The 25,536-nt window shown below is 33.3% G+C and overlaps 1 pseudogene; it reads left to right on the top strand.

Annotated features, from left to right (window-relative positions):
- The first annotated feature begins 4,058 nt into the window (after positions 1-4,058).
- Positions 4,059-4,976, top strand: LOC116633616 (annotated as a pseudogene).
- Positions 4,977-25,536: the final 20,560 nt, after the last annotated feature.

A 25,536-nucleotide genomic window follows, 5' to 3' on the forward strand; every position in this document is an offset into this window, starting at 1 on the left:
TTTAGAACTACATATTCCAAATGTGTAAATTCTTCTAGCGTATTACTTGTGATTGGCAACATCCATAGCAAACCAAATGTAACAGTGAAAGAATACTAAAATGATGCATTGTTGTAGAATAAACCTTAGATTAGGCAATACGAGAATCTCAGTTTAAGTCCTTCCATACTAATTTGCCAAATGACCTTGATAAAAAGAGCTAAACACCCTACATACTGTTTGACTCCTTATGTATATAGGTTCCAACTGAACTCATTGTCTCACTTGTAAGTTAAGTCAAATTCCAACAGTGTTTTTTAGCCTTCATAAATGATGAGAATATTTTGAATGAACTTCTTTTATGCCAATATTTATTCTGTTTTTAAAAGGCTTTCCACCAAAGGTTTACTTAGATTTTATAAAGGCTTTATCAATGAGACCTTAAACTAGTCTTCACTTAAATTCTATACCCTTTGCTCTCATTTCTTCAATTCCAATGTTAAAAAAATTCTTAAAGCAACGCTATTTTCCTATTTAATTACTTAAAAATTAATTTATAGGATTTATTTTTCTGAATATGCAACAATTCTTTCTTAACCCTAATACTACTCATTCTTTTCCTAACCAAAATTTGTTCTTCCCAACTAGATAAAAAAACTTCAATAAGTTAGAAGTACCTATGTGTGTGTGTGTGTTTGTGTGTGTGTGTGTAATATTACTTAGTAACTAGAATAGTCACTGGAGAGTAAGGTATTTTTAAATAAATGAATTTGTAATTAATTATATTTCCCTGTAGTCCAGCAATTCTTTTTTTTTTTTTTTTTTTTTTTTAAAGATTTTTTTTACTTATTTATTTGAGAGAGAGAGAATGAGAGAGAGCACATGAGAGGGGTTAGGGTCAGAGAGAGAAGCAGACTCCCCGCCGAGCAGGGAGCCCGATGCGGGACTCGATCCAGGGACTCCAGGATCATGACCTGAGCCGAAGGCAGTCGCTTAACCAACTGAGCCACCCAGGCGCCCAGTCCAGCAATTCTGAAACATTTTGTTTTGAGAAATCTTACATACTCAAAAATTATTGAGGCCCACCAAAGAGTTTCTTTCATAATTTAAAGTCCATCTATATATATCATGTTAGAAATTATACTGAAGTTATTTTAAATTATGTGTTTTTTAAAAGTAACAATACCTTCATTGTAAAACATAAACAACATAAATTTATGAAAATGATTATTTTCCAAAGCAAAAAAAAATAAGGAGAATATAGCATTATTACATAGTTTTTATTTTATTTTATTTTAATTTATTTATTTTTAAAGATTTTATCTATTTATTTGACAGAGAGAGACACAGCGAGAGAGGGAACACAAGCAGGGGGAGTGGGAGAGGGAGAGGGAGAAGCAGGCTTCCCGCTGAGCAGGGAGCCTGATGTGGGGCTCGATCCCAGGACCCTGGGATCATGACCTGAGCCAAAGGCAGACACTTAACCACTGAGCCAGCCAGGCGCCCCTCATTGTTACATAGTTTTTAGAAACCACTTTAATGTCTAGCTTAAAGAAAGACTGGGATTCTCGTATCTACTTTTGCATTCTCTCCATTTGCATTCAATTTGCTGTTCATTATAGCCTCTGAAAATTTTCAGCATGCACACATGATAACAAAGAGTGGATAGTGCAAATAATGTTTTAGTATTTATATAAAAGTAGTTTTAACTTCATGGACATACTGAAAGTATATTCAGGACCCCCTGGGTCACATTTGAAGACTCTTATTTTAAATAATGAGCATATCATAGAAGGGTTTTCATTTCATTTATATCAGATTTCTAAGTATAGCACTATCACATCATGAGTGATTAATATATATATATAATATTAATTTACTATGTAATTCTAACATATAGAAAAAGTTTTCAATTTAAATGCAGCTGAAATTTATATTGATTCTTGTTATTATTACCAGATAATAATAATGAAAGAAAGATCAAAACCAGATGTTACTTGTGGGTTATTTAGTTTCCATAAAATAATGATAATAATAATAATAATAATAATAAATAGATAATCTGTTATACATCGTAAGCCAAATTGCTTCTATTATAGAGTCTATTTATCTTTTATTTGGCAATATTTTAGAATTTCTTCTGAGATTTTAGCTCATTTGTGGTTTTGGTGACTTAGTTTAGTCTTTCTACCTGGAAATTTTATTTGGAAAAATTTTTTATACATGATACAATATTTTAGTTATATTATTAGCTTTACTACATAATGCAATGATTTTTGTTCTAGGGCTTCAGGGAACATAGAGAAGTAACAAAAGGAAGAAGGATGGCATAAAAAATATTGTCTCTATACAAAATAAATCTTACACAGATATCCTTAAAATTAACTATGGCTTCTCTCAACATCATCAAATCAAATAATGCCAGTATTTCTTTTCCTTTCTAGAATGTCTTGCATCCATTTCTGAGAATTTCCCACCTTCTAAATTGTACCTGATGTTGAGCTGAGAGGAATTTAAGGAAGTAAATATAAAAATGTGAAGTTTCAAGAGTGTTCACTACACTAAAATAACCACCTAGTACAAGTAAGAAGATAGTGGCAAAATCTCAAGACTTAAAGGGAAGATAGAAAATCTTAAGGACAGGGCGCCTGGGTGGCTCAGTTGGTTAAGCGACTGCCTTCGGCTCAGGTCATGATCCTGGAGTCCCGGGATTGAGTCCCGCATCAGGCTCCCTGCTCAGCAGGGAGTCTGCTTCTCCCTCTGACCCTCCCCCCTCTCATGTGCTCTCTCTCTCTCTCAAATAAATAAATAAAATCTTTAAAAAAAAAAAAAAAGAAAATCTTAAGGACATCTAGACAGGAAAAGAAGTTTATATAATACAGTTCATTGGGCATTCCATCAACAATAAGAGTTATAGAAGACAGCATAGCAATTATTTCAGTGCTGAAGGTAGTAATTTTGAATGTAGTACTAGACATGTAATCAAATGTTCATTCATATCAGAAGAAAACAATATGATTTTTATAACACAAGAAGTTAGATTATAACTAACCCTTACACAACTGAACAATTAAGCAGCAACAAGGAAAACAAGAATGATAACAAATCCAGAAAGGTAGTGTTAGAATGTAAGACACAATATTGAAATATGTTTTAATCAATTTTTTATTAAATGTAAATAATAATTACTGTCAAAAGTTGATACTGAAATATTATTGTAAATTCTAGATAATCTATACTGAAAGTGAGAACTAAGCAATGGGGAAAATAGAGGGAAATAAAACCTGATTTTGTTTGGCAACAAAATTACGGTTGGAATTCAGAAGTTTTGCGAAATATGAATTTTAGATATTTAAATGAAAAAGAGAAGGATAAGTGCCAAAAATAAAATATAAAGTGTATGTTCAAACACAATAAAATAATTTAAAAAGGCAGTGGTAGAGTTAATTACATTATACAGGAAAAAAAAGCAGTAGAAAATAAAAGAACAAAGCCAAGTATGCAATTTATCAATAAAATACCAGAAACACAGATTTTAAAAAACTGAGATGTACAGTGTTTATATCTTTCCATTGTCATACAAGAGACAAGTCAATATCAAAGCAGTGCTTATAAAATTAGGCTTTCTTATCCATAGGTCTCGAGACCTCAATCATAGTATACAGAGAGACTATAAATGATTTTAGTTATAATGCACTTGATTCAATGAGATGTTCTTGTGACATTTGCAGTATATTTGATAACTTATAGAGACAAAAGAAAATTTTCAATATTAATTCTTTTTTCCATGAGAAGATGTTGTCCAATTTATAACAGGTTTTTGGAAAAACCTGGAAGGGAAAGTAGACATCAAAATAACAACTTCAAGGTAAAACTATTCATTTAGTTGACCTACGGTGACAATTCCATTTAGCCATGATTGTGAAAAATCTACTTACTACTCTAATTAAGAAACCACTGCCCCACTGCCTCTCCATGGGTTTGAATTTGACAGGCCTAGTGTGGGCTGCTGGGCCGTGGGAGGATGGTTCACCTCCATCCTTCATGCTGTCCTTGACCACCTGCTGGTCCAGGTCCTCATGGCAGGCGCCCAGAGGCAGGGGTTGGCAACGGTGACAGTTTGCTTACGGTCACTACCGCTAAGCTGCAGCAAACCCACCATGTGGCTGCTCTCTCCCCTCAGCCACCAAAGCTTCCTGTTTGACTACAACAATGGCCAGGGGAGGATGAGGAAGATGTGGATGAAGATGCTCATGATTCAGAGGTTAAGGTGGCGAGCCTGAGAGCAGTAGAGGTACAAAATTGCTCCAGTGTGGTTGAATCAGGAGATAACCAAGAAGAACAGAAACGGGTGGACCGACCCAGGAAGCCACGTGACCCCATGGGAAGTGTGGTTTGTTGGCAAAGAAAAAGAACGTGACTGTCTGCAACAGAAAGCTCTGCAGGAATTAAAACAACAGCAGGAAAAAAGAAAAGAAAAGGAAGAATGTGAAAAAGGTAATTGCTGAAGACAAGCATAAGGAATGGGTTCAGAAAAATAATGAACAGAAAAGAAAAAGGGAAGAAAATTAATAAAGAAATGGAGGAAAATGCAGCAGAGGAACTGGAGAAGGAACATTTGTAAGAAAAGGCAAAAAAAAAAAAAAATCAAGAATGGTGAAAGAAAACAATGCTGAAAAATGTGATAAGAAGAAAAGGGAAAAGCAAAACAATGGCAATGTGGATTACAGGGTAAAAAAGGTTTAAGGAGTGGTTGGAAAATTCAAAAAATAAACCTTGTCTGGCTGCAGAGATCTATGGTTACGCCAGTGGAAAACACAGAATTCTACAGTGGAAATTCTGATTGAAAATCAGCCTCTCATAATCCAGTTCCATGGAAATCCATCCATATGTCTCCTTCCAAAGAAGCTAAGGACCTATGAGGAAAGAAGACTAAAAGGCCTGTGATAAGTCAGGCAAGGAGCTCATTGTTTCTGGTGGTTCAGAGTGGGAAGTAGTCTTTTGTCTTGGGAACTCTGTGAAGAATACAAAGATAGTGGACATGGGAAATGCTTTCACCTGGAGCTAATTTTAAACTTAGAATCATTTTTCACTGCTCAGTCAACCCCTCAACATTTGATGTGATTATTGGCAAGTTCAAATTTTTGCATTTGTATATGTTGTTCTTAGAATTAATTAAGGAATGTGTTTTATATATTTTCATTTTCGTAGGTGATTTAAGCTTGATCTTGGCATATTGTTTCACAGGGTAAGTGACTGAATATCTAACAATTGTGTTTATATGTAGCTTTTATTAAAACTACACTGTAATACCAATAAAACCGACAATCATGTTGTGTTAAAAAAAAAACCCACTGACTGTGAAGAGATATTTGTTTGAATACATATGTACATGCTTCATTGAATGTTACATGTTAGTGTTTTATTTATGTTCTATTTAATAATACTAATAAAGTTATTTTTCCACATACTGTATTAATTCTGAAATTTGACATGAGTAAATTGAGATAATTCTGTCCTCTCTCTAAATTTTCACTCACTCAGTTAACCTAAATATTATCTCTAATAACTATTTAGATCACCCTTCAAATCTTTTGCAATTGACTGTTATAACCTTTGTAGATAATATAAAAAGGACTCGCAAAATATTGTTTCCTAAACAAGGAGCAGAAATCTGTCACACAGTATATTAACTATTAATTTTAATCAGTAATATTATTTTTATTTTCAGTATTGATAGAAAACAATAAATTATTTCAAGATTTGAAAGAAACAGTTAAACATGATCAATTTGTATAGTCTTAGAGATATTAATGAATATTGAGTAAAATAAAAATAATAAAAAGTAGCTTGAAAATAATTTCAAATTCAAATGAACATATTTCTCAAAACTTAATTTGACATATAAATGGACATTCACATTTAACATTGGAGAATTCTGAAACAAATTATCCTATTCATGTTATTATAACAGATAAAATTAATAGAGACATTTACTAATGTTCATAATGTATTACTAACATATTCATGCTTTCATTATTTTATGGCTGCGTAGCATTTCCTTATTTCATTAAATGTATATTCAAGTGTTTCTTTATTTCCCTGCTAGAAAGTGTTTAGAATAATTATATTACTGCTGTGAACACACAGGTTTAGTTAAAGCAGTGTTTATATAAGTGAATATTTAAGTTAAGTTTCTACAAATTGAATTGCTCTGTAAAACACCTCAAGAAACCTAATGTTTAAGATATTTTTTAAATTGCGAAGAAGTGTAAATAATTTAATTACCCAGGTAAAATTAGTTTATACATTGTTGGAGCTTTCAGTATTCTACTTTAAAAAGATACTGCATGCACATGAAAACAAAATCACTTTAGAGAAAACTGCAAGTTAATGTTTCTTACTCTATTCTTCAATGGAAATAAAAATGAAAGGTACAATAAAAGGGTCAGTGACCTAAAGTTAAAATGCAATATCTTTTGAAAGCAAAAAATCATAAGCATAGCACTAAGTAACCTCTTATACTTCTGTGGCCTGACTAGTAAAATAAAACCTCAGGGTGGCTCTCAGAATAACTCCCATTATGCTTTCCAATATTGTCTTATGCAAGGACTCATTAATTTTTACATGATAGCTCGACCTAAAAACATTTTTAACGGCTTACAAATCATACTTCAATGTGTCATTTAATATTTTGATGGAATAAAAGGGAAAATCTGATATTTCAAGGACCATTTAAAACGGTACTTTTCCTTTTTTTTTTTTTTTTTTTTTTTACTAAACACATTGCACTGTTCAACATTTCTTTTGTTTCCAGATTTGGTCTCTTAAAAAAAAAAAAAAAAAAAACTGTAATCAGTCTTCTATTATAAGTCTTTTTCCTAGGAGGAAAACAACTAAACTATCTAAGATAAGCATATATTTCATTCAACTGAAAATTTATTTCCAAGGTATTTGTAATATTTTACATCCCAATTAGCAATGCATAAGAGTTCTGACACTCTACTCTCTCCTTAATATTTAGTGTATCAGTCTTTTTTCATTATCCATTCTATTAATGTATCTTTTGTTGTCTTGTCTTTCGGTGTTTTAATTTTTTTAAATTAAGCTATTCTGTTTTCATTGTATACTCATCTAAAGTTAAGAAGCAATTTTTCTGGGGCACCTGGGTGGCTCAGTCATTAACGGTCGGCCTTCAGCTCAGGTCATGATCCCAGGGTCCTGGGATCAAGCCCTGCATCAGGCTCTCTGCTCAGCTGAAAGCCTGCTTCTCCCTCTCCCACTCCCCTTGCTTGTACTCTCTCTCTCTCTGCCAAATAAATAAAACCTTTAAAAAAAAAAAACAAACAAACAAGTTTTCTTATTTATTTTGAAAAGGCTTACTGGAATGTTTTTTAGGTTTGGTTTTAATCTACAGATAAATTTGGGGAAAACTGACATTTTAGTAATATTGTTTTCTAACCCATGAACATGGTGTATATCTCCATTTGTCATCTTCACCTTATTTTTTTGGTATATTTTGTTTTTACAAGTCTGTATTTTTGCATATATTATTTATTTATTTATTTTTATTTTTTACACTTCTAGAGATAACTTTATAAACACTTACATCTTATTTAAATTCCAGTTAATTAGCATATAGTGTCAGGATTACAATTTAGTGATTCATCGCTTGCAAAGAACACCCAGTGCTCATCACAAGTGCCCTCCTTAATGCCCATCACCCATTTAGCCTATGCTCCTGCCCACTTCCCCTTCAGCAACCCACAGTTTGTTCTCTATAGTTAAGAGTCTGTTTTATGGTTTGCCTCTCTATATACCCTCTATGTTCATCTGTTTTGTTTCTTAAATTCCACATATGAGTGAAATTATATAGTATCTGTCTTTCTTTGACTGACTCATTTCGCTCAGCATAATACACTCTAGCTCCATCCACATCATTGCAAATGGCACGGTTTCATTCTTTTTATGGTTGAGTAATATTCCATTGTATATATACACCACCTTTTCTTTATCCATTCGTCAGTTGATGGACGTTTAGGCTCTTTCCATAATTTGGCTACGAATATTGGGGTGCATGTATCCCTTCAGATTAGTATTTTTGTAGTCTTTGAATACATATATAATTTATTTTTAAGTATTGCCATTTCGTTGATACTATATAGAAAGAAAATGTAATTTTATATATAATTATACATGTACAGAGTTATATATGTATAATGTGTAGACAATATACGTGCATTTATTTGTGTGTGTACACATACAGGGAGAAAGAAAGGGGTCATGTTTTACCATAATTATATGCTATCATACAGCATTAAGAGAGGATATTCCAAAAGTAAATTAAAATACCATTTACTAAAGTTGTAAATTCATAGATCACAAACCTTTCTCGGTAAGTCTTTGAATATTCTTTTAATAAATATTGTCATTTAATATTGGAAACAGAAATATTCAAAAAGACCGGATCCTCCTCTTGAGAAGCAACATTTCATTTTTTTTGGTCAGTACGTATGCTTGAAAAATGCATAAAATGCAAGCCTGTTCTTCTGTTATCATTCAAAAACAGAAGAGGGTATGCTATCTTTTATGTATTTTTCAATATACCTGTCATATTTATCTGAAAATGTTAATAGTGTATAGTTGATCTTTGATTCATTTCCACTTGTATTATCATCAGATCAAGGAAGCATATTGGCTTGTATTTTAATTTGTCTTCTTATGTCCTAACCTGACCCTTGTATAATTTTTACTTCTTTTTCTGAGAGCCTCTTGATGACTCTCTGTGATTGTAGCTCATCGCTATAAAATCTTACATTTCTGAGAATGCCCCAGTTAGTGCCATTCCTATTTCCTGACTAGTTGAAAATAAACTGTTGCTCTTTATGTAGTGATGTATTCTGTTAGCCACATAAAAGTGCATACAGACATAATTTTTGAGCTTCTGTCAAGAAGGCATTCTATTCTATGAACAGATGCAGAAAAAATTGCAAAAAGTTATTTTATACCATTGTTGTTTGGTTTCTCACCTTAAGGTATGGTGTTATTGCAAGTTCCAATATTTTTACTCCTTGTTGTAAGCACTATTATTGGAAATTATGAAAAATAGGGAAGAACAAGATACAAGATACATACAAGATATGTGTACTAGTTAAGAATATTGCCTTAAAAATTAGACCTAGGTTTGAATTCATTTGTCCATCTTTCTTGTTGTGGAAACTTGGACAACATTTTTAATATCTCTTGATGTTCCAATATCTACAAAGTAGAGATACGAAAAGTACTAAGTGTATTACTTTGAGGATTATTAGAGGCAATAAATGTAAAATATTGAACACATTGCTTACCAAGAAATAGTACTTACTTTTTATTTTTAGATGTTATTCAAAAGGTCTTTATCAGGGTCTCCTGAACAGATTTAATTTTATTTCAGAAACTAGATGTCTTGAAGATTTATCAGTATAACAAATTACCATAAAACCCTAAGGCTTTAAACAATCAGTTTATTTACTCATAATCTTGTATGTCAGCAATGTGGAATGAGCTTAAATGGGCAGTTCTCCTGTGAGTTCTGCCTGGGGTCACTGGTAAGCCCTAGCCATCTTGTGACTATTACTAGATATTCTAAGATGGACTTAGATGTCTGGTGTTGGTTGTTGGCTGTCCGTTGGTAGTCAGATAACAGTTCTAGAGAAACTCAACTAAAATAGTCCTTCATGTGATCTATAATCCTTCAATAGGGTGAATAGGGATTATTTGCATGGCAGTTTGAGAACAAATTGCCAGAGGGTGAGAGTGGAAACTTCCAGTCCTCTTCAGGTTAGCATCTGAATTCCCACAATGCATGTCCACTACATTTTGTCAGTCTACCCAATTTACAAGACCAATACTTATTCCATGAGGTGGAAAAGTAACCTCCATCTCTTGCTGAGAAGGGCAACAGAAAAATCCCATAGCAAAGTGAGAGGAGGAATTTGTAGTAATTTCCTATTTCAATTAAATACACAAGCTTTATTTCTCAGAATATGTACCCTGAACTTATATGCTAACAAAGTATTTGCCAGTTCTCTATAATAATGAAATTTCTCTAATGTTTTCTGAAAAAGACAAAAAAAATCATGAAAATCTTCCTAATAGAGGTCAGAGGGTGATGGTTGGTACTAGTAGAGTATTATTGAGAACATTTAGGCTTTAATTTCTATCAAAAATAATCTCATTTACATCTGCAAGGATGTTTTTCATGGAATTATTTTTACCAGTGCAGTTGTAAACAACCTAAATGTATGAAAATCAGTAAAAGTTTTTATACATAAATTGTAATAAACCAGTAATATTTAACATTCTGACCCAATAAATTGTCCTTATGTTCACAGAAGTGCTTACCGTTGTTAGAGAATGAGGGTATTCTTTCTGACAATTATATTTTTGTGCTCTCTCTATGCTGATCTATTTCTGATTTTTCTAGTATAAATTACCCATTTTTTAAAGTTTTTATATAAAATCCAGTTAGTTAACATACAGTGTAATAATAGTTTCAGGTGTACAATAGTAATTCAATACTTCCATACTTCACCTGGTGCTCATCATAATGGGTATACTCCTTAATCTCCATCACCTATTTCACCCATCCCCTCACCTGCCTCCCCTCTGGTAACCATCAGTTTGTTTTCTATAGTTAAGAGTCTGTTTCTTAGTTTGCTTCCCTCTCTCTTTTTTCCCTTTGCTTTTTTGTTTTGTTTCTTAAATTCCACATATGAGTGAAATCATGTGGTGTTTGTCTTTCTCTGACTGACTTAGAAAATGAAACTGTACTTTTGAAATATTTACATTATTTCACAATTTTAACTATAATGTCTTTTTATTAAAATGCAAAGAACATGACATTTTTCAGTAACTTATTAAGAGATAACCATAGCCATGTATGATCATCATTGTTCCCTGTACTATGCAAAATATAGTAGCACTAAATATATTTATTTCCAATAAATGTTGAAAGAAAAGGCAAATTGAGTACTTTAAACCCAATTTTTCTATTGAAACTTGAAAGCAACTTTTATTTTCCTAAAAAGAAATGTTTGCTCATTAGCAAGCATATGGTGGTCATGGAATAATGGTCACAGTTCTCTTTAATGAAGGAATAATGAGTAACTAAATGGCTTGGGTTTGTAATGTATTTTTCAGTACCAGAGGACCAAGCTGCTGTTTGTTTTCCTGCAACTTGGTGTTGAATGGGCAATTGGCTTTTTTATCTTTTTTTTTTTTTTTTTGGTAACAGGATAGAGTCATTACTAGCTTTCCATTGTTCTCATTTTCTTGTCAAGGGCAAGGCTCTTGACTCTGTACATTTGCTACTTATTCCATTTAATAGTTGTGGTCAAGCAGAAATCAGGCTAGATATGACTTGTGCACTTGAGCTTTCCACACCCTATTTACCAAAACACAAACTGATTTAGCCTTTGGCATGCTTTCTTTGCTCACCTAGAGATGTGACAGAATCAGTAACTCGAAGGAGCTCCACAGGTTACAGCATGAGAAAAGATTAAGGCCACAGGAGTCTGTGTACAATTTGAGCTTCCAGCCTCGGAAATCCCTGCCCAAAAAATGAGAACATGTTTTTGGTTTCATGAATATTTTGGAATTGTTATTATGTTCAGACAATAGTGTCTGAAAAATTGTATCAGAGGCTACATCTTTTTGTGAAGTAAAAAGGAATGGGATAAATGCTATCCAGGATTTATTTTTTAAAAACAAAAGAATCAGGGCGCCTGGGTGGCTCAGTTGTTTAAGCGACTGCCTTCGGCTCAGGTCATGATCCTGGAGTCCCAGGATCGAGTCCCGTGTGGGGCTCCCTGCTCAGCAGGGAGTCTGCTTCTCCCTCTGACCCTCCCCCCTCTCATGTGCTCTCTCTCTCTCATTCTCTCTCTCAAATAAATAAATAAAATCTTTAAAAATAAATAAATAAATAAAAATAAAAATAAAAGAATCATTTTAGAGTCGTGTATCATCCTTATGTTCCACCTGTCTAGGAGTTTGTGAACCATTGGGTTATTTTCCTCTTAATAATTTTTTGTGAAAGCATTGGTTTTGGTTTCTTCTGGAACACAAGGCTGGGTAAAGAGCTTAGAAAAACACCTCCTATCCTAACCTACTTCTTCTTATATTGCAATATTTTATAATCTCAGCGTAGCTAACAATCCCGTATAGTCTATATGTAGATAGTACACTGTGAAGAAGTCCCAGCCACATTACATAACCATGAATGATTTTAACTCTGATATGTCATAGTTAAATGGCCAGCTATTCTCATATACCTTAAGTGAACATATTCCTAGAAACAAAAACAAAGAATCAAAGCAAAACAAACACTAATAAACTCTTAAATTTATTTTTATATTATATTATGGAACAGATGCAGTAGGTAACTTAAACAGGCAAGGTAGACTTTATTCAAGTCTGTTGCAATAGGGGAGAGAGATTGAACTCAGCTCTACTAAAACAAAAGGTGAAAGGATTTTAAGCACTGGGGTGAGCTAGTAGAAAAGTACTAGACTGTAAGCAGGGAAGTTGGCCAATGTGATTAGGCCATCGGTGTTTATAATTGGTACTTTTTGAAGTTAGGCTCGGACCCTCCATAAAGACAGGAAAATAAAGGCTTTTTTTTGAGGATTACATTTCAAAGACGGCTCCCAGGTCCTTCAGGGGGACACTTCTGGGTTGTAAAACTGGCATGAGGCAGAAAGAAGATTTATATCTCAAAGGAGCTGAGAAAGAATTGCTATTGCAAGTTTTTGAAAATAAATGTTTCAAGGAAAGGGAGGTCAGATGCCTACCCATGAGGAGGAAACCAGTCTAAACTTTAGTCAAGTTGAGGGGGATATTAAGGCCATCTTGTTTAATTATAACTGCTACTTTTTTTTTTAACTTGGATAGAAAGGACACCTCCCAATAATCGATTACATAGGACAACTAAAATAAGTTGAAAATGTAGTTTCTTACAAAAAATTATTGAGTCTTATTCACATATTTTTCGTATTTTTATTTGCAACCTAAAATATTTTGAGCAATATTTCTAGAACATTTATTTTAAAAGTTGCATTACTGTACAAACTGAAATTTGCTTTATTTTGACCTTCCTATAAAATTCAAGATCATAAATAATTAGATACAGAAAATATACACAGAATATTGTAACGTTTATGACCCTTAAATCTTGTTAATAATTAAGATACATGCATTGTATATCAAAATTATCTTTAAATTTCAAATTATACTTATATAGATAATAATTTTTGTAGACTATTACCTCATGGAGCTAACATATTAGCATTTCTTATAAACCTGGTAGCTCACAGAAGAACAGGAATATTATCTAATTTATAAATAAATTGGTCAAAGGACTGATGTACTGATGTATACATAACACCATGAAAATCCATAAATATAAACTCATACCCATAAATCCATTTGCTGCTGGGTGAGATACTAATGATGAAAACAAATTATAGCTTCAAAATCCTGAGTATACATTTGGTATACATTTAGTTGTTATTGTATGCTAGATGTTCTTTTTAGTACTTTATACGTATTTTGAAATAGGTGTTCTTGTTACTGATAAGGAAATTGAGGGACTAGGAGGTCTTAAAAAAAATTCCAAATCTGGTAAGTGGCAGAAAAAGTGTCTATCTCATGACTAAAATAGAAATCAGTATTACCTAGCCCAAAATGATCTCCCTGCATTTTATATTTTAGTGAATGGTATCACTAATTGTTCTTTTGCTCATTCTGAAATCATGGATTTTACATTTGACTTCTTTCTCTATTTTCTGGGCCCATCTCCAACCAACTGCTAAGTCTGGTTGATTCTATTATCTTAACAAGCTCTTAGATCCATTCATATTTAACCACCCTTTTGCTTTTAATAAAATCCCAGCTCTTGAGTATGTTTTTACAATAGCTTCCTATTGAATCTTTTTTTCTCCATTCTTGTAATTTTTCCCTGTGTTAATTACTTCAAAAATATTTAATTTAAACTGTATGCCAGGAAATAAACATTTATTGGATAACAACTATTGCACTGCTTTTGGCCTAAATATTTGTAAATGCCTTGGAGTAATAACTCCAATGTGGGTCAGAGGACACAAGGATCGGAGAGTGTTTGCAAATTTAAATAGCACAGTTAGGAAAAATCTGAGATATTGAGATTTCTGCAAAAACCTAAAGTATTTGAGGGAATGATCTGGGTGAATAATGTGATTCCAGTAGAAGGGACAATTGAAGTCCATTGTTAATGGTGTGGCTTTTACTCTGAAGTGAGATGGAAGGCTTATGGACAAAGGGATGACTTAATTATACTTAAACCTTAGCAGGATGTTGCAAATCTTAGTTGCATGTTGTAAAAAGACCAGAGCAGATGTAAGGACTAATATAAACTAAAAACAAGAGTCTAAACTTTTCCTGTTGAAAATAAGCAGAGACTTCCCTACCTTTCTTTTTCTTGGAGCATTAATTTAATTAACTATAAGTTCTCAGTAATTTTAATCTAAGTAAATTGTTGAATTCTTTCTTTGTCTCTGAAATACATTAAATCTTTTTTTTTTTTTTTTTTTTTTTTTTTTAATAAACCTCTTGAGTTTAAGACACTATAGTCTTTCTCCAGGATCTGAATACCATCTCTTTGAAATCATCAAAAAATATAGGCTTCCTATCTCCAGTTTCTGTGGGAAACTAAGTGCTAAGGTGCTTCAAGTTATAAAAATCACCACCCGTTATAAAGATATGAAAAAATTATTTTTCCCACGGATAAGCAAATTAGCAAACATAGATAGCCCTCTCATTTACCAGATGAATCTAGGATAAACTGCATATGACAAATGGTACTGTCAATTTGTCTTATTTAGATGACTGTTACTGTTTATCATGAGAACTTGAATGCAATGGGTTGTATCTATTTGATTATATAAAGGGGTGAGATTTCTTCTGTCTTTGCAATCTCTTAGAAGAGAGCTTATCATTCACAACACATTCGAGCTTAATGCTTATTCAAATACATAAAGAAGATATGCAGATGACAAATAACATTTGAAAATATGCTCAGCATCATCTATCAGGAAGGAGATGCAGATTAAAACAACAATGAGATACCACTACACACCCACTAAAATGGCCAAAATCCAAAACGCTGGCAAACATCAGACGTCGGTGAAGATGTTAAACAACAGGAACTCTCTCTCATTCACTGTTGGTGGGAATATGAAATGACATTGCCATTTTGGAAGACAGTTCGTTGGTTTCTTAAGAAAACTAAGAATACTTTTACCATACAATCCAATAATCACACTCTTTTTTTAGTATATGTGCTGCCAAAGCGAGCACCAATAATCACACTCTTTGCTATTTACCCCAATGAATTAAAATTTATGTCAAGACAAAAACTTGAACACAAATATTTATAACAGCTTTATTCACAATTGCCAGAACTTAGAAGCATCCAAGATGCCCTTCAGTTGGTTAATGGATAGAGAACTTTGGTACTTCAGACAGTGGACTATTATTTAGTGCTCAAAAGAAATGATCTATCAAGCTGTGAAAAGACATGGAGGAGACGTAAGGGCATATTACTAAATAAAGAAGCAAATCTGAAAAGGATCTATATGATATGATTCCAACTATATGACATTCTGGAGACAAAGCCACTAAAACAGCAAAAAGAGCAGTGGTTTCTAGTAGTTATGGAGTAAGGATAGATGAATAGGCAAAGCACAGGTGATTTTTAGGGCATTTCCCCAAAGAAATGAAAACTTACGTTCATACAACATCTCTCTATGAATGATTTTAGAAACTTTGTTCACAATTACAAAATCAGAAGGCCACCCAAATGCCCTTTCATTGGTAAATGCACAAATAAACTGCTGTGCATCCATGCAGGGGAATATTACTTAATAATAAGAAGGAACAAACCATTGAATATTCAACAAGGTGCATTTTATGTGTCCTAATTCAGGGAAGCCTTCTGTGCCTACATACTATATGATGCCACTTTTTAATCTAATTCTACAATAGACAAAATTATTGGGAGAAGAAACAGATCACTGGTTGCCAGTGGTCCAAAGTGGGGAAAAGGTTTGATTAAAAAGGGTGAGTACGAGAGAGATTTTTTGAGGGATTGATGGAACTTTCTCTATTTTTATTGGGTATATGGTGACATGACTCAGTACTTCTATCAAAATTCATAGAATTACACACACATGCATATAAGAAAGAGTGAATTTATAATAGATAAGCACATACATACACACACGTACAGAGAAATAAAGTATGTTTTTGTGTCCACATTTCCTATTTTTCAAGAAAAAGCTGCAAATTATTTTTTTACCTGTTGATAAATAATTATGGCTCATATTTTAAACACTCTGTAGACTAAACAAAGCACATCCACTGGTCAAAGGCAAAGTTCATAGGCTATTAAATTGTAACATTCTTGTTGAACATTGTATTTCAATTTCTTTTATAAATGTACTCTCTTAAGAACAGGTTTTTATTTTGAGACTCTTTGTTCACTTTATATAATGAGTATCTAACATGGTGTTTCAAAAATTGTGAGTGAAGCTCAAGGTATGGGTATCTGCTAGCCTTGACTCTAGAAGTGCACACAAAAATAATTTTATCAAACAGCTGTTGCCAAGAAGAGAGAACCTGTGGTCAGATGAAAAGGCAGGGAGGGAAACTCTTCACTTCATAGTGTTTTGTGCATTTTGAGTTTTGTAAAATATATTATGATTTATAAAAATCAATAGGATTTTATTTCAAAAATGTAGTTGGGAATGGAACCTCACACAAATGACAATCCTGTTGCCATTTTACACATATTGAACTGAGTCTTGAGAAGGAAGATGACTATATGGCAAAAATCTAGAACTAAAAAATCCATCCATATCATAGAACAGTATACATTACATTGTACTTTTAGGAAATTTCCAGTACAGAAGAAGGATTAGTAGAACTGAAAGCATATGTAAACATAAGGATGTGGAGACAGAAGCCAGGTGACAAGGGGGTTTATATCCCATGCTAAATAGTTCCGATTTCAGCTTGAAGGTAATAGGGCATCACTGAACATATTACGTGAAAATGCTATAATCTGATTTGTCTTTAATAATGATCCATCCATGGTGAAAAGGTTGGCTAGGTTATAGTAGCCTAAGTGAATGACAGGAAGATTAATTTAAAATATATTATAAAAGCAAAGTAAATAAAAGAAAATATATGGCCAAAGTCTAGTCAAAACAAGACGAGAGCCCAAGTTGTTATTCTAGCAGCATTACATATAGTTAGTTATTTAATGCAATTATTCTAACATTTTAAATGTCATTATGAGATAAAATACAAAGATAATTAAAATGTGTTAATTAGTGCCAAATTTCAGAGCTATAGAAACACCTTAACTTACATGTGTTAAATAACAGCAATTGGTTTATTCATAGAGTTTTGTTTTGTTGATTTCTGAAATTCATCTAAACGTGTTTAGGATTAGGCTATTGAATTATGCATGTTATATCTATATATCTATCTAAATGTACATTTATATATTTATATATGTATTCATAGATATGTATATTTTAACAATCTGGTGATTCTTTTATTACTTCATACTTTCTTTTAAATGTTTGTTTCTGGGGCGCCTGGGTGGCTCAGTCGTTAAGCGTCTGCCTTCGGCTCAGGTCATGATCCCAGGGTCCTGGGATCGAGTCCCACATCGGGCTCCCTGCTCAGCAGGAAGCCTGCTTCTCCCTCTCCCACTCCCCTGCTTGTGTTCCCTCTCTCGCTGTGTCTTTCTCTGTCAAATGAATAAATAAAATATTAAAATAAATAAATAAATAAATAAATAAATAAATAAATGTTTGCTTTCTAAAAGTTCTGGGGAGGGGCACCTGGGTGGCTCAGTCGTTAAGCGTCTGCCTTCGGCTCAGGTCATGATCCCAGGGTCCTGGGATCGAGCCCCGCATCGGGCTCCCTGCTCTGCGGGAAGCCTGCTTCTCCCTCTCCCACTCCCCCTGCTTGTGTTCCCTCTCTCGCTGTATCTCTCTCTGTCAAATAAATAAATAAAATCTTTAAAAAAATAAAAAATAAAAAAAAATAAAAGTTCTGGGGAAATTTGAACAAGTCAGTTAGAATCTATGAAGTCACGCGTGCTTCTCTCCACTTTCCCATTATCCTGTATCTATCCTCCCTCCCTCGACTCCCTCATTCTGCCCATGTAGGTTTCTTCTGGTGTGTGAATGTAGCTATAGTCACACATGCCGTATGCAACCCCTGAATGAGGAGCATTCCCACCAAGAAGAGTCGAAGGGAGCAGTTTCTTCCACTATAGACAGCGGGCCACTCTGTGCCCTCTCACGTGCACCAGCACCTTTTATAGGTCTTTCCAGACTGAGGGGATATGGGTTCAATTTTCAATATAAATATACCAAATTTTCCTATGAGCATGACGTTCCCACTAAATACGAAATTTCCCATGTCTTCAATAGCACAAATAGTCTAGGCCACCTCTGGTGAGAAAATCTTGGTTTCCAGAAGGCCCATGAAGGCCCGCGTTTCAGATTAAACCACCTACTAAAGCTCTATACACAATGGGTCAAATTTTGGTGTATGCATTAAGGTACCAGTAACCGTTCTACATGAGAGCACTTACTACTCTTGTACTTTGGTCTCCTTCCAGGAGGCCAGAAAATGTGAATAAGACTTTCTGTGGAATAAATCCTAGTAATGTCCACTATGTAGGACATGACAGTTCATCAGCAGAAAACAAGCTTCAGCCTAAAATCTGAACACAAATGCATTTGGAGCAAATTGCTTCTGAGGCCCTGAGGTTTGATGTCCTTAACTGTCAAGTATTTTCTTGTTCAAACTTTGATAAAGTTAAGGTTGAGAGAGAGAAAGAGACAGACAGACTGACTGACAGACCTACTGACTGATTTAATTTTAAAATTTTAGGCACCTTGTCCTGAGCTGTATGTTCCTGTTAATTGGTTTTGTTTGCCTCTTTTCATGAAAACAGTTACCCTGCTGCTCAAAGTTAATAGGTAATTCCATACGGTTTCCCAACAGTTGACAACTGATTTCATCTTATTTGGAAATTGAGAACCTCTTTGATGTGTTTATATTTTTTCTTTAATTAAAAAGTGCAATCATGAATTTTCAAATTTACATTTGAGTACATCTAAATAAATTTCACTTAGTACATTCTGTTTGCAGCCAGAAAGTAAAAGGGAAACACTGAATTCTCATGTATAAGTAATTTTCCCCATGTTTTTCTCTCTTTTATTTCATTCTTGCTTGAATACTCAAAATATCTCATCTTTACTGGAAAAATAGAGTTGGATTTTTTTTTAATTAAATGAAAGAAATGACTAAGCTGATTATTTTAAAAGGACAAAAGAGTATGTTACAGAAGAATATTATACAAGTCTATGATGGGTTGGTTATGGGGATTTAAGGAATGGGATATGAAGCAGGGGAGAAGTTAAGGGAAAGCAATGAGAGACTGAACATAAATTGGAAAATAAGAAATTTTCGATGAAAAAGTAGGAAAAATATTTTTGAGGAACAGATACCATAATATTAGAAATTTGGGGAGACACATAATGACTACTAGGCAATCTAATTTTAGCCTTTTCTGGAAAATTTTATAAAATTTTAAATTATGTGCATGTGTTTTGGATGACTGATAAGTGTCTGGGATGATACCAAAAATTAAGAACTTCCTATTTACTTGATTATATCTATTAAATGTGTTTCAAAGCTTTGTCTTTTTTTAACATTTTATCCTCTACATATTTTATACAAGAAAATATCAAGTTACTCTTACCATTAAACATTTCAGGTTTTGAACTACATACTCTGATCTTGCAATTGCTCTCAATAGCTACAAGAAAGTCTCCATCATCCTTCCTTCATTATCAGTTAAGGGCTATTTTATGAAAAACTTTAAAAAGCTTCTCCATCCCAAAGGCTGTGCTGAAATATTTTAATATACAAATAATCATGATTATATAAAACATATAACTATATATAAAAGTACATATAAAATTACACATATACTTATATTCTCTCCCCCCACACACACACACACACCTCTCTTGAACTCTATATATTCCTTCCTGTATATTTTTTCTGTTGCTTTTTCTTCCAGTGTTAAGAACACAATTCCATCAAATATATATGGCTATTTCTACTTATTAGTGTGTCATAGCAATATATGTGACTGGCTTAAATTAATGTTATATATTTGCAAGAGTACATATTTGAAAAATATCCTTTATGAACATTGTACTGGTTTGATCATATTAGGTTTATGTCTTATAATATTATTTTCAGATGTAAATGACTAAGGTTCATTATATCTAAGATATGCTTGGATAGTAAGTAATTTAATTATCATTTTTGCTTGGTAAGTTCAAAATAAAAGCATCTGATGCAACTTTTGTCACCTTAAAACATATGTATTATTAAGTGTAATTTCAATATGTCAGAAAAAATCAGATTATTGACATAACTTTTTGAAATGAAAACAAGTTTTCAAAAGTCTATGAATGACAAAGAGGCAAGTGCAAAAGGGGAAATTCATTGTGAAAATTCAAAAAATCAAAAGAGGTACAGCTCATTCCAGTGTCCTTGAATCGCTCATAAATATATGTAATATACAGCATTCTATATTTTTAAACCTGTTAATCCATGGACATGTGATCTTTGGAACCTTATTTTACCCTATCTAGTGAAAAGATCATTCAGTGCACTTTGAGGAATTACTTCTACATAGAACGCATAGTGCCTGGTTTAAGTTGCTTACAGTACTGTAACTTCTCATAGAAAAACATATTACTTTCCTTTAGAGCTCTGATATCAATCTGTAATTCTTCTTCTAGTTAATATATATCTCCCCAATTAAGCTCCATTAGTTCAAGGAACCAAGTCTGACATCTGGAAACTCAGAGGAACCAATGCTGTATTTTCCTTATTACATAATTTATTATGTATTATTCTTTATTAAATTATTTCTTCAGTTATTTGAAATAAATGTCTTTTTAAAGTGTTGATTTTTTCTAGCTCATAAGCATTGTGAATTGAGGCTATGGACTCTTTCTCAAGAAGAGCTTGAATCATATAATAGGATCTGCTGTGGTTTTATTTTTATAAATATCCAAGTAGCCTAAAATTTTAATTCTCATACAATTATATCAATACATTAGCTTTATAGGACTACATATTATCTACAAATTAGGGTAGGTTTTCTAATATATTTTACACTAGTGTAATACCTTTGGATCTAAAAAGAGTTTAAATGTTGTGCTTCAGTAGTTTGGTAAAGTAGAATTTAAAAGTGGCAGCCTTGGGGCGCCTGGGTGGCTCAGTCGTTAAGCATCTGCCTTCGGCTCAGGTCATGGTCCCAGGGTCCTGGGATCGATTCCCGCATCGGGCTCCCCGCTCCGCGGGAAAACCTGCTTCTCCCTCTCCCACTCCCCCTGCTTGTGTTCCCTCTCTTGCTGTGTCTTTCTCTGTCAAATAAATAAAATCTTTAAAAAAAAAAAAAAAGTGGCAGTCTTAGTTCAATAGTGCATGTGCAGTATTCTATTATTGTTTATGTGCTGAAGTTTAATTGGAATTGTGGACTTCAAAATAAATACATTTGTATTTTAATTGGTAATGATAAAAATATCAGGATGAAAATATTTGGAAAAAAATTCACATTTCCAATTAACTGTGCAGGATTTTTTCTATTTGTATCATCTATTTTTCTGTTTTTTTGTTATTCTTGTTTTCACTTAAACAATATAAACTTCTAACATAAATAACTGCTAGTGTTAAACAGATTATTCTGAGTGTGATTTCATTTTACTCTTTTTTAATGTAGTAACAGAGAAAAACATAAAACATGATGCAATGAAAAGTGTTTACCTAGGATTATGAACCAGAAATTTTTTTTAAAAACAATACTTCTAAAATTTATTATTGCTAAAATTAGGTAATGTAAACTTAACCTATGGAATGTGTTAGCATAATAGTGTTTTCCAAGTAATATCTCACCCAGTTATTATAAAAATCCTTGAATTAGGTACCTTGCCCTGCCCATTATATTGATAAGGGAGTTAAATATTGGGTTAGCAGAACCTAGTTTTTATTGGCTGGTATGTATTAACATCTGAGTGAGACCCAGAGTTCATATTTTAACAACCACAACACTTTCTATTTTGAAGAACACATGCAATTTTATTGATTTATTATTAAGACATTACATATTTTAGAAATGTATAATTTAGGGTAAGGAATAATAAATACCACAGATATAAGTTTGTTATTTTTATTTTTAAATACATTCATTTTTGATAGGGAAAGTGTCTGGAATGAAACATATATTACCCTGGTACTCAAATACTTAATTACATTTTTTCTTCTGATTTTACTATGTCATATTTTTTAATTGATGAAAATATGTCTCAAAGGTCCTTAAAAATCTCTTAATTCCATAAATTCAGTAGAAAGAATGTGCACTATTATAAAATGTTTATATAGACATATATATAGAGAGAAAATTATACATGGCAATTTATTTTGTGCATTTATTCAAATCAAAAGGAATTTATTCAAGGATATTATTTATACTGTGAAATCTCAAAAGATAAGGAGGTAGGAAGTTAGGTCTCCTACATTAAGAATAATGATAGCAATTGAATTATTCTGAATACTGGAGAGAAAAGGTTAAGACTCTAAATAAGAAAAATATTTATAGTGCAACATTATTCAGATTTATACTGTTTGCATATAAAAGGATATTGCTTACCTTCACCACTTAAAACATACTTCCTTTTACAATGTTAGCATTGATCTATGGCTTGCAATGAAATAAGCTCATAATATGTTTGATGCTGACTAAAATACCTGAAAAGGAAATTTCTCTAACTCTTATCGTTATTATCTAAACTGAGGATTTTTATAAAGAAGATAAAATAAGTTGGAGCCCAATTTTGTTTTTCTAGAGAAAGCTTTCCCTTTATAATTAAAGAAAACTTGTATTAGCCATGTTAAGTGACACACAAATCATATTTTAAAAAATGGGTGGCTCAGCGGGCTAAGCGTCTGCCTTTCTCTCAAGTCATGCTCGGGGTCCTGGGATCAAGCCCCGCATCAGGCTCCCTGCTCAGGGGTAAATCTGTTTTTCCCTCCCTCTCCTTCTGTGATCTCTCTCACTATTACTCTCTCTCAAATAAATAAAATAAAATCTTAAAAAAAAATGCCATACATCAGAGGTAACTACACTCATCTCCATGTATTGACCAGTAAAAATATGAAATCCAACATTAGTTAGTCTGTTCCCTTAGATAAAATAAAGGAATGGAGGCAATCTTGATTAGTATCTTGTTCTCTTGCCTGAGACCAACAGGAAAGTTGGGGTCTTTCCTCTGGAGAACTGAGTAAGAGATGAAATGATACGAATACAGAAGAGGAGCCTGGGGCTGTGTGCAGGGCTATATAATAGGGAAAGCTCTATGAGAGGTGGGGTTAATGGAGGTGAGGGTCTCATATAATAACTCGAGTCACATGACTAACTCTCCCTCTAAGAAGACACCATTGACAGGGACACCTACGTGGCTCAGTTGTTTAAAAAGACTCTTGATTTTGGCTCAGGTCAGATCTCTGGTTCCTGGGATAGAGTCCTGTATGGGGCTCTGTTCACTCAGCACAGAGTCTGCTGGTCCCTCTCCCTCTGCCCCTCCTTCTACTCCTTCCCTTGCTCCTGTTCTCTCTCCCTCTCTCTCTCAAATAAACGAAATCTTAAAAAAAAAAAAAAAAAAAAAGACACCAAAGATAAAACAGCAAGACAGACCAGTCTACTTATTGTTAAATATGGGTTTTTATCATACTAAGGGTCATCCAGAGCTAACCTGAGCAAAAATGGCAAAAGCATAAAACTTTCTCTGCAAGGGCACAGAAGTTTTAGAGGTTAAAAATACTGACCCTTGTTTCAACAATACTTTATCTTTTCTGTACTTGACATGCCAATAAATACATGGCTTTTAAAGTTGTTAATATGAACAAAAATGAAGTTGTTAATAGGTAATTTTATCTTTTCTAAATTCTTGCCTTTTTTTCTCTTAAACGATATTAGTTATTTTCCCTCTGTATAATTTTCATAATGTTTCCTACAAACATTGAAAGTTTTTCACAATGGTCATTATCGTCACATTTTGCTGATGAAAGATTAGAAGTCAGTCTGAATTTTGTTCTTTGGCTAATAAGCACTCCTTTCTTAGTGTCTGTTTTTCCATCTCTCTCTGGATGATTTTTATTGTCTTAAGAAAAACTGTTCTGAAATGTTGCAAAAATATTTCTAATAATGGGAGACTTCTTAATTCTAAACTTGATTTACCCATTCAATCATTATTCTTGAGTTAATTTATTAAATATGTATTCACTTATTATCAAGCATCTGCTGTATGCCAGGCACTGTTGGGAATGTAGCAATTAAAAAAAAAAAAAAAAAAAACCTTGTCGGGCGCCTGGGTGGCTCAGTTGGTTAAGCGACTGCCTTCGGCTCAGGTCATGATCCTGGAGTCCCGGGATCGAGTCCCGCATCAGGCTCCCTGCTCGGCAGGGAGTCTGCTTCTCCCTCTGACCTTCCCCCCTCTCATGTGCTCTCTCTCTCTCACTCTCTCAAATAAATGAATAAATAAAATCTTTAAAAAAAAAAAAAAAAACCTTATCATGTTGGATCTTACCTCCTATTGGCAGAGAAAAAAACTAATGATAAACAAAGAAAAACAATTGAGAGGATTTTTGATGGCAGTAAATGCCAGGTAGAAAATAGAGAAGGTGTATAGTGTCAGGGCTGGGTGCAATTAAATTTGCATCAAATTTAAATATGAGGACTCAGCAAAACTTCTGGAAGAGTTAAGAGTTAAATAAGGTAAACAAGTGATTCATTTAGTTTTTGGAAATATTTGTAAAAGAAATAACGTTGCAAAAACCTGACGCCAGCGCCTATATGGCTGAGCAAAAAGAGCTGGGGGAGAAAAAAGGGAGGATCAGATAATAAGGGCATGGATGATAGGACCTTGTGGGATATTGAAAGGAGTTTGATTTTACTCTGATTGGGCAGAGAGGCTCCTGGGTGATCTTGAGAAGAGGAGGAACAGGAGATCTAGATTATTCTGTGTTTTACCGGAAAATAGCTACTTGTTGAGGAAGAACGGACTGAAGAGAGGAAATGTTTGCAATAAGGGAAGAACAACTGGAAGGTTAATGCAATAATCCTGACAAGAGATGTTGGTGGCAATAGAGTTACTTCAAAATAGTCCAATTTATGAACATATTTTTAAGCTGTGATGACAGGAATTGCAATCAATGCATTATTCTATTGATTATATCTTTTGCACCATAGTTTCTGTTCTGAATTTCTTTAAAGATTTATTTATTTATTTATTTATTTATTTATTTATTTATTTACTTGAGAGAAAGATAATACAAGTGGGGGTGGGGAGGTGAGGAACAGGGGCAGAGGGAGAG

The sequence above is a fragment of the Phoca vitulina genome, unplaced genomic scaffold (assembly GCF_004348235.1).
Source record: "Phoca vitulina isolate PV1807 unplaced genomic scaffold, GSC_HSeal_1.0 scaffold8, whole genome shotgun sequence".
Classification (NCBI taxonomy): domain Eukaryota; kingdom Metazoa; phylum Chordata; class Mammalia; order Carnivora; family Phocidae; genus Phoca; species Phoca vitulina.